Genomic DNA, 10,448 nt, shown 5'->3' on the forward strand with positions numbered 1-10,448 from the left:
TCTTTTTAAATCCTTACTCTTTAGAAAATATTGATATTTTTACTCGTGCGTTTTTTTTTCAGCGCACCTTCCACACTAAGATTGATGCCTACTATGTCAGAGTTGCTATCAAGAGAGGCTAATGAAAAGCTCCAACGAATTATAATTGAAAAATCGAAATCATCACATGTCCAGTGATTTTCCCAGATGAGGCACAGATGTGCGAAAAACACTGGACATTTGATAGAATTGGATAAAATATGATTATTTTTGTTAAAAAAAAATCCTTTAACCACTCTCATTAATTCCTCTCCTTTCCATTTCCTTCCTGCAAATTCTATTTTTTATACCATACCCTTAACCTTTTACTCCCTCACACACACACTACCACCCTTCTTAATATCTTTTTAGCTCTTAATGTTTTTAATAGTTATTATAACATAAATGTGGAGTTGTTTAATTCCCAGAACAACTCTCCCACCCCTCTCATCCCGGTCCAGTCGCGAATGTTCCCATCCCACGATATTCGCTTTCTGCTTTGTTTGATGAAACAAACTTCATTGAGGCGCGCATCCCACTATACAAAAATTATGACAGACGATCACATGATTAATTTGCAATGTTGTTTTATGTGCTTGTTATTATATTATGACTTTATAAGTACATCCACCATTATAAACTTTACGACTAAATCCAAATCTAGCGTGACTTAACACCGCTTTATTAATTTATTGAAGACATGTGACTTTAATGACTTCAGACAATTAAAAAACAATTATTCATAAAAATGTCACTTAGATTATCTTGTTGTCAAGTAGTTTATTGCCTAAAGGCCCTATGATATTCAGAATATTAAGTATATTTCATGAAAGTGGTAAACGATTACATATGCATACATGCATGTATAGAAAACAATAGTCATTGTAACATTAAATGTTCGTATGTATACATATCAGAATTGACTCCTAGATTTTTATTAAGTCATCATTGCCACACTCTATCAACCAGTTAATTATTTTCTTAAAAAATAATCAAAAAATCAAAAGACAATCGGTATGATTCTTATCAAAATCTGTGGAGAAGTAAGGGACATGTAAAATAATATAAGTCATAAAGGGAATGTTCGCAATAACAGATCTCATTTGGCGTTCGGCAACGCTAGAAACCGCACATCATTACACGCCCGATTTAAAAAAAATCCAGTACATGAATTCACATGCCCAAATCATCTCAACATCACTTTTTTGTAAACATATATATATATATATATATATATATATATATATATATATATATATATATATATATATATATATATATATATATATATATATATATATATATATATATATATATATATATATATATATATTTTTAGTGCAAATATGTATATATATAAATATATATATTGGATTTTTTGTTTTTTTAAATAAATGTACATTGAAATTACCTTTCAATAACTCTTTTACATATACTTACATATTTATTTCGAAGAAAACTGTTTTTTTTTCTATACGAAATCTCTTTCGGGAAAGCGTAACCAATGCAATTGGTGAGTAGTCGGGTGATGTGACTTTTTTTTTTTTTTTTTTTTTTTATTAGTATACATTTATTTAAATATTTTTTTACACATTGAGAAATATTTTTTTGCAGAGACCCACCAAGCCACCTTGTGTCTCTTGTCGGTGGAGTTCTTTTTTTTTTAAACCTAGTATAGGATATTATATTTTAACCTAGGATTTTAACCTAGTATACACACAAAAAAAGAGAGAATAATAAAGATTATAAACATTTTACAATTTTCATAAAATTAACCCTTGATAATTTACCCATTCCTTTATTTTGCCTTTGTTCCATATTTTATTTTGACCTTTAACATCCTGACATACTGAACTTAGAAATGCCAAAAATTAGTCTCGCTGCAGCGTTTAACACTGATTGCAGTCCAGTCATTTTATTGTTTGGTAGACCCGTGTTTATCCGTTAGAGTAGGTATGTTAAATGCGATATTCCCCACGAGCGATAATACCCTATTGCAGTAATGATTGAATTGTTCAAAGTCCCTAGATAAAGTTTATTAACATTATAGAAGTTTTCATATCAAATTAATCCAGAAATATTACCTTATTATCGTACTAGGCGGCTTATTTCTAATTGCTTAATATTAGCGAAATGGATGCGAGGAAATCAAAACAATCATGTAACCATTAGATGCCTAAGTCAATTGGATAACAATGCTTTTTGTTTACACGAGATAAATACCATAGAAACGCCAGTAGAAGATAGGTAATAATACGTTGCAGGTCGAAAATCTCACATCAATTTTATTTACAACATTTTGAGTGTGTCCAAATATTTTTTACATTTGTAAAAAATAACCCCTAATTGGAGATAAGCCATTTCTTGAATTTTCGCAGGTACATTGTGGCACATTTTATAAACATTACAAAATTAAACAAAAAATGTTTAATTTTAAAAAATTAAACAAAAAATGAAAAATGTCTGAAAGAATTTAAAAATAAATGTCTAAGTTACTGTAAGGAAATGTAAATATATAAAGATGATGTAAATGTATATAATAGTTTATATTAGTTTTAATATAAGCTTACTTAAGAAATAAATAAAAAAAATAAAAAAACAACCTTGTTTTCACCACTTATTTTAATTTTATTATTAGCACACCTTAACCAGGTTTCGACAGCAACATTGTCATCACCAGGGTTTATTAAATAATACATAAATATATATACACACACACATATATATATATATATATATATATATATATATATATATATATATATATATATATATATATATATATATATATATATATATATATATATATATATATATATATATATATATATATATATATATATATATATATATATACATATACATATATATATATATATATATATATATATATATATATATATATATATATATATATATATATATATATATATATATATATATATATATATATATAATATATATATATAAATATATATATATATATATATATATATATATAAATATATATATATATATATATATATATATATATATATATATATATATATATATATATATATATATGTATATATATATATTTATTTTTTTTTTTTTCATTTTTTTTTTTTATTTTTTATTTATATATATATATAGATTTATATTTCGCTCACTCTTTTCAACAACGTCATACATCAAAAAAAGTAAATTTTCAAATGTGCATGTTTTCGGAATGCCCAGAAAATGTACTATATCCCAGCAAAAGCGGCATATTTGTAACTTAATATTTGTTTTTAACTTAATACGTCCTATAGGACAGAAAGTGTTGTTTTTGCATTTTGAAGAAAAGGTACATTCAGGTTTTACCTAAAAAGATCTGTTGTGCAGTAAAAAGTTCAATAAGTGGCTTGATATTAATTTTTAATACGTTGCATTAATTTTTTTTAAACTTTTCTTAAAAAAACGATCTACTGAAAAATATATAAATATATATATACATATATATATATATATATATATATATATATATAAATATATATATATATATATATATATATATATATATATATATATATATATATATATATATATATATATATTTGTTTACAAAAAAAGTGGTGTTGAGATGATATGGGCATGTCAATGGAGTGAAGAAAGAACAAAAAATAACAATGAATTTTTTGAGGCTAAAATTATTTAATGAGCTTGTCGACTTTTACGAATTTTAGGGATATTAGGTTATATTTGATATAGCTACTCTAATTTCTTCATTCCTATTGCTAAGCCAAGGTTCACAAATTGTTTTGGTGAACAAACTCTCTACAAATTCCTACTCATAAGTGCCTCTATATGATATTTGATTTTGATATTTTTTTATTGTTCTAAGAGTGATGATATGGAATCAAAGATATCTTGACTGCTGTTGTGAGGTGGGCGCACACAACTTCACTTTGCAAGGGTGCTGCCATCTAGCCATTAAATTTGCAACTTAAACCGCACAGTAAATGAGACAACATTAAATTTCATAATTTCGCGGAGCACTTGCAACAAGCTCACGGAGCACCGGTTAACAACCACTGCTCTATTCTATCGGAAATCTAGTACTTGGGAATTGAGAACCACAAGTGATTAAATATAAGTATATCTCAAGCATCTCAATATTGGGTAATTATTTCAAGTAATTATCCTCATATTGGGACAATTCTTTAATAGGACAGTTCATATTTGTATGGTGGTAATTCCTTTTATTGTTTTTACATCACGCGACCGAAATAATTTTGGCAAATTATTGCGTGCAATAAACCATTAGAAGATGTCTTAAAAACAAACATATTAGAGATGAACTGTTTGTGTCATTCCACTTTATTTTAAAGATCACGTGAAATCAATTAGCTTTTTCTGAAACGTTTAAACCTTTTCCTACATGTTATTCCTAAGCTATTTTTTTCCCATACAGTAGCAATACCCAATATCTCATTTACATCGTTCGCATTCCTTCAAATATTATATATTTCACTCTTCTTGGATTCGGATCGCCTCCCCACTCGGCCACAACTTGATTCCTATTTCCAAACACAAACTAAAAAAATACCACCTAAGCTAGATTTTTTCAATAACGGTTGCCGGTGATTATCATTATCATCATTGTTCTAAAGTCAATGATACCACAAAGTAAGCCAATGAATTTATGTATTGTAACCAAATAAAGTTAAACTTTATAACATTAATTAACTTTGTTTTCAGCACTTTTTATCAAAATACTCTCACCAAAAACTTCCACACACTCCGTAATAATCCTAAAAAATTAAATTTAGGATTTTTACGGAGTGTGTGGAAGTTTTTGGTGAGAGTATTTGAATGTTTTTAAAGTTTTTGAATTAAGATAAACCCTGATGATGACAAGGTTCTCGTCGAAACCGGTAGGTTAAATTGTTTTAATAAAAAAGTGGTGAAAACATAGTTAATTAATTTTATAAAGTTTATAAAATGTGCCACAAAGTATCTGCGGAAAACATTCAAGAAACAAATAAAGTTAAATTAAAAATTATCCACACTACCAAGCCCTGACCAATAAAAGATTTAGGGCCCAGTATTTGTTAAGTAGCAACTTAATTTTCTCTAAATCCAAATAACATTTTACGTATTTTTTTTCTTCAAACACCATTTCTCCATTGAAAAAAAAGGTTTTCTTCGAAATAATTATATGAAAGGCATGAATTTACAAAAGGCAGTGGACAATGTTGTTAACCAGTTCTTAGTCTACCCCGAGCGTGACTAGGGCAAAGAGTTTGTATTGCTTTGACGAGCCTGCTAAATCGAAAAGCATAGTTTTGCATTTCCTCTTCTTAACTTTTAAGAAACGTCTGAGTCATTATTATCTATCATTAGAATCCTAACTGTCCATCAAACCTCATCCCTTAGCTTTTCCTCTACCACCTTCCCTAAACTCCTCTTTTCGTTTGCCTTCCTTATTATCATCAATTTGTTTTATTTATAAATATTTATTAAAATATAAAGTAGTTTCTTAAATAATACCACAGTAATTTGTAAGATTTAATAATAATGATTTTTTTTATGTTTAAGCACTATCCACCCTCTGATTGCAATTGCAAATAGCTACAATATATATGGTATCAAACGTTTTGACCAATATCACTAGTCTGTTTTTGGCTGGTCGGAAGATATTGCTTTTTAGAAATAAGCCCGCCAATGTACACATAATATTTCATTCCTGTACATGAAGTTTAAATAAATTATTAAAAAAAGAAAAATATAATAATCATCACACGTGCAAATAAAATGGCCATTTTTGGCCTTGAACGAAGTTAAGGCAAAAACAAGTTACGCTCTATATTTGGCCCCACGTAGGCCCATTCTCTAGCTACCGCTCTCTGCTTGTTGCCGTCATTAAAGCATTAAATACAGATTAAAGCAATTAAAAAGGAGAAATACCCAACAACCGCATGATCCCTGTTTGTGCGAACGTTGTTGACTTACTTCTCGCTATCTCGCGAACGGCCTAAGGAGGACTGTCATCACGGTGTCGTTAATCATTTGGGCATCACAGATCGTCGGATGGTCCGAAAGAAAAACGAAATAAGTTAAAAAATTGGCGAGGGAAGGATAAGGGATATATATATATATATATATATATATATATATATATATATATATATATATATATATATATATATATATATATATATATATATATATATATATATATATATATATATATATATATATATATATATATATATATATATATATATATATATATATATATATATATATATATATATATATATATATATAAATATAGGCAGTGCCTACTATGCCTTATCTTTACCCAACCCTGTTGCCTACGATGGTTAAAAACTATGTGCACGCCACTGTAAACATTTCCCAGATTTTTTTTTAAATTCTGAGAGTAAAATAATTTTTCATTGTCCTCTTTTACAGTAATATAATTAATACAACAATATCACTGTATGTAATATACTAATTATCGTTTTGGTGCCAAACATTTTCGATAGAACTATCTGGAAGCGCTATCGCGCTCTTACCCATTAAAACGGTTAAGGTTATCTATTAAGTTCCCACTGTTTCGTAGTTTTTTTTTATAAAAAAAAAAAACAGAAGAGTAAAAAAAACTAATTAAAATACAGAGTTTTGCTATTTTTCATACAATTATTTACATCAGGTATGTCATCATGCGGCCCGCGAGTATTTTTTTGCGGCCCGCGTTTACTCGCGGTTATATTTTTCAATTATTTTAATTCTTTATTGAAATAATTTTTTTGCATGGGAACATATAATCTTTTACAAATCATTAAGTTGGATCTACTGTAGCTCATGTGACTGTCTTTAAATAAATTATTCACTTAAAGTTAGATAAAAATGAAAATGAGATTTTTGATGCAGAAAATACTTTATGCGGCCTTTGGTGCCTTTTGAGTTTGACAAAATAAGTTTTTCTTCGAAATAATTATATGGTTTTGAAAAGAAAATAGTCATTGAAAGGTAAGGAGTTAAAAAAAATTATAAATTTTTTTATTAAAAAAAATCCAATAAAAATAAATAAATAAAAAATAAAAATCCATTAAAAAATCAAGCGTGAACATACATGTGATCTCTCGGGCGGAATGAATTATGTGCTTGCGAATATCCCCTTATTGAAAAAATATGTATGCCAAATATAACATGAAAATCTAGATATTATCCAGTTTTTTCCCCCTGTAATTTTGTTTTTTTGTGGTCTACAAGATATTTATTTATCATTAATAACACTGGCCAACAATTTACAACTTTTTTTTTTAAACTTGCATGAAAATACCTGATCTTTGTGCACTATGCATAGCTGTATTTAAAAACTAAAGCAAAGAAATGTAGCACGTCATATTTTTTACTTTAGGATATTTTTAATTCTAATATAGACTAAAGTTTATCTTATTATTTAAGTATAAATATATAAACATATAATTCTATCGTATTCAATATAAATAATTTAATAAATTTCCGCTGTTACTTCATAATTATCAATACTTTTGTTGAATCCCTTAGACCTTAGATTAAAACATGTCTACCAACCACTATTACGGTTTCAACGTATGGGGTCCATACAAACAATAATATGACTGCAACATCAAAACTTGACGTGATACAAGCTTGTCACCATATCGCTTACTCCTTTCAACAATGTCAAATATCAAAAATCATCAATATTCAGTCGTACATGTTTTCGGAATGCCCAGAAAAAGTACTATGTCCCAACAAAAGCGGCATATTTTTAACTTATTTACCCGCTACAGGGCAGAAAGTGTTGTTTTGGCATTTTGAAAAAAAGGTATTGTTTAATTATTTTTTAAATATACTAAACATTTTTCAAATGGATAAAAAACACTCAGGTTTTAACTAAAAAGATCTGTTGCAAAGTAAAAAGGTCAATAAAAGGCTTGATAATAATTTTTAATACATTTAATTATATTTTTAAACTTTAAAAACGATTTCCTGAATAATCAAGTTTTCTGATATATGACGTTGTTGAAAAGAGTGAGCGATATAGACTTTGAATAAGTACGATTCACTTACAAAATCATTGCTGGCCAGTGTATTTCTTTATTTCAAATTAGATATTTTCATAAAAATCCTAAAAAAATCACTTGAGTCAATTAATTACTCTGTGTCTCAAAATCTTGTGTTTTTTTTTATAACGATAAGTAAATCTCAAACTTCCGTCGTAAGCGTGTTATAATGATACGTTATTTGAATAAAATTTTTAATACTTACTGTATTTTTTTAGCAAAGCTAAAAGAGGCAATTGAAGGAAACCGGTATATCCTGTTAAAATTAATTCTAAAATCAATGTATATTAGCAGAAATGTGTCATGTGTTTAACAAATCCTAAAACCACTTGTGAAAACAAAAAAAGTGGTATGCGTTTTATTAGCTAATCTCTCAATAAAGTGAATTTATTTCATATTTACTCAATTGATATGCACTAAAGACGGTTGGCAAAAATGTTAATACAAAAATATTTTTATAAAAAATCTGACTAACAAATCCGATGTACAGAAAAACGATTAAGGGGGCATCGCAACTCAGTATTTTCATACATAATTATTTTATCATACATTTATATTTTATGTGGCGAATGTGAGCCTTATGAGTAGTGAAAGTTATGTATATATTTACTAATTTAGTTCCATAAAAAACTTTTTGAAAAAATATTATATATGAGTATTATATACTTGTGTTTAAATCCATAAAATTCATTTAAAGGATATTTGAATAATATTGTGGAGTAAAAACATTGCGGATATAAAAAATATGCATAAAAATACTACGCTACGTGGGGGGCACCGGTGACCTATCTGTGTTGGACCGCAGCGGCATGGGGGGCTCCAGTGACCTCAATCAAGAGCTATATTCAAAATGCTTTAACCCATCGTCAAATAAAAAAATTAATTAAACTAAATACATAAACACATATTATTAAATCAAGTAAATTACCATAATCTTTTTTTTGTTAATTTTAAAACTTACAAATTTTAGTATTGGCGTTTAACGTGTTAAGGAAAGGTATTGTTGAATAAAATATGTTTTTTTATATTTAAAAAAAATGAAACCCGTTCCAAACTGATTACTTAAACAATATAATATGTACATATTTTACATGTTACAAAACATATCGAAATTTGCATTTTCGCATTGCGAATAATATGTTATTGTACCTACTTGCGACACACCAACCCAACCGTGTCAAAATATCGAAAATGATTTATTCCGCTCTTTTTGTCACCGGTGTTTGGCAATTATTTATGGAAGTTTTACAGCGTGGACAAAATATACAGGAGCAGTTTTACAAAGCCAAATTACTGTTTAGTGCAGATTTTCATTTTTAAACAATCACTGAATTCTATTCATTCATCCATATCCGGTTCATATGTGGACTATATGAACTCCGGTCTCTTCTGTCGGTTGCCGACTCCCTTGCTTCCTTCATGTCAGGACCACGTCCCGAAGTTCGGACGAATTTGAATTCGCCAGAATCGCCGGAACTTAAAAAATTTTAGAGTTCCCGGTCGGATCACCAGGACAACTGACACCTAAGCGCTTCCCACGAGCAGAACAAACTCTAAACAAATTTACTTTATTTATCGTTCATCAAAATTGATCAACGATGAATGGGGGAATGTTCTCGACTTTGTCAGCACTGAGACCGCTTACATAGCAAGTCGATATTCATATCGTGGTGTGTCCCTACTTCCCACATATTTGTCTTTGACTTGAGCTTTGATCTTTCCCTTTTTTGGAATACTAGGCCTTAATATTATTAACCAGGATTTTTCTTATAGAAAAAAATACCCTACATGTACAATGAACACAATTCTAAAGCTTTCTATTCGAACAGTGTTCCGCGGCACACTGATGTACCGTGGTGATTAGTTGGTGTGCCGCGAAAAAGTCACTTACCGATAAACGAGCAAAAAGAATTCATGGAGCTAAAAACTGATCGGACATTAAATTGAAATTTTCCGAAACAGATCTAGCACATTTTTGGCTACATATAAAAATATAATATAAACTGCTTTCAAAGCGTGCTATTGCAATTCTATTACCATTTGCCACGAATTACTTGTGCGAATTGGGATTTTCGACTCAAACTGCTTTAAAAAAATAAATAAAAAGAGAACGCCTGTGGACGATCAACGAAAAGATGAGAGCAGCCTTTTCAACAATTGCTTAAAATTTTGATCGTCTGTGTTCAGTTAAGCAGGCTTAGATTTTGCATTAAACACAATATGTCATATATATTTTTGCACTATATTATTTTTAATAATTAATCGATATTAAATAAACATTGTTTTTATCTTCGGTGTAGGTACCTCTAAAATTTCTTGATTTGGCAGGTGTACCTTGAACAGAAAAAGTTTGCGGAACATTGTATT

General features: G+C 28.5%; 1 protein-coding gene across 2 annotated transcripts in view; it reads right to left on the reverse strand.

Moving 5' to 3' along the window:
• Positions 1 to 10,448, reverse strand: part of LOC148300626 (cytochrome P450 9e2-like) — a 229,083-nt gene that overhangs the window by 108,684 nt on the left and 109,951 nt on the right. The gene's annotated exons all lie outside the window — the stretch shown is intronic.

This window comes from Brachycentrus maculatus, unplaced genomic scaffold, assembly GCF_059751285.1.
Source record: "Brachycentrus maculatus isolate JH-2025_06_01 unplaced genomic scaffold, ASM5975128v1 h1tg000683l, whole genome shotgun sequence".
Classification (NCBI taxonomy): Eukaryota; Metazoa; Arthropoda; class Insecta; order Trichoptera; family Brachycentridae; genus Brachycentrus; species Brachycentrus maculatus.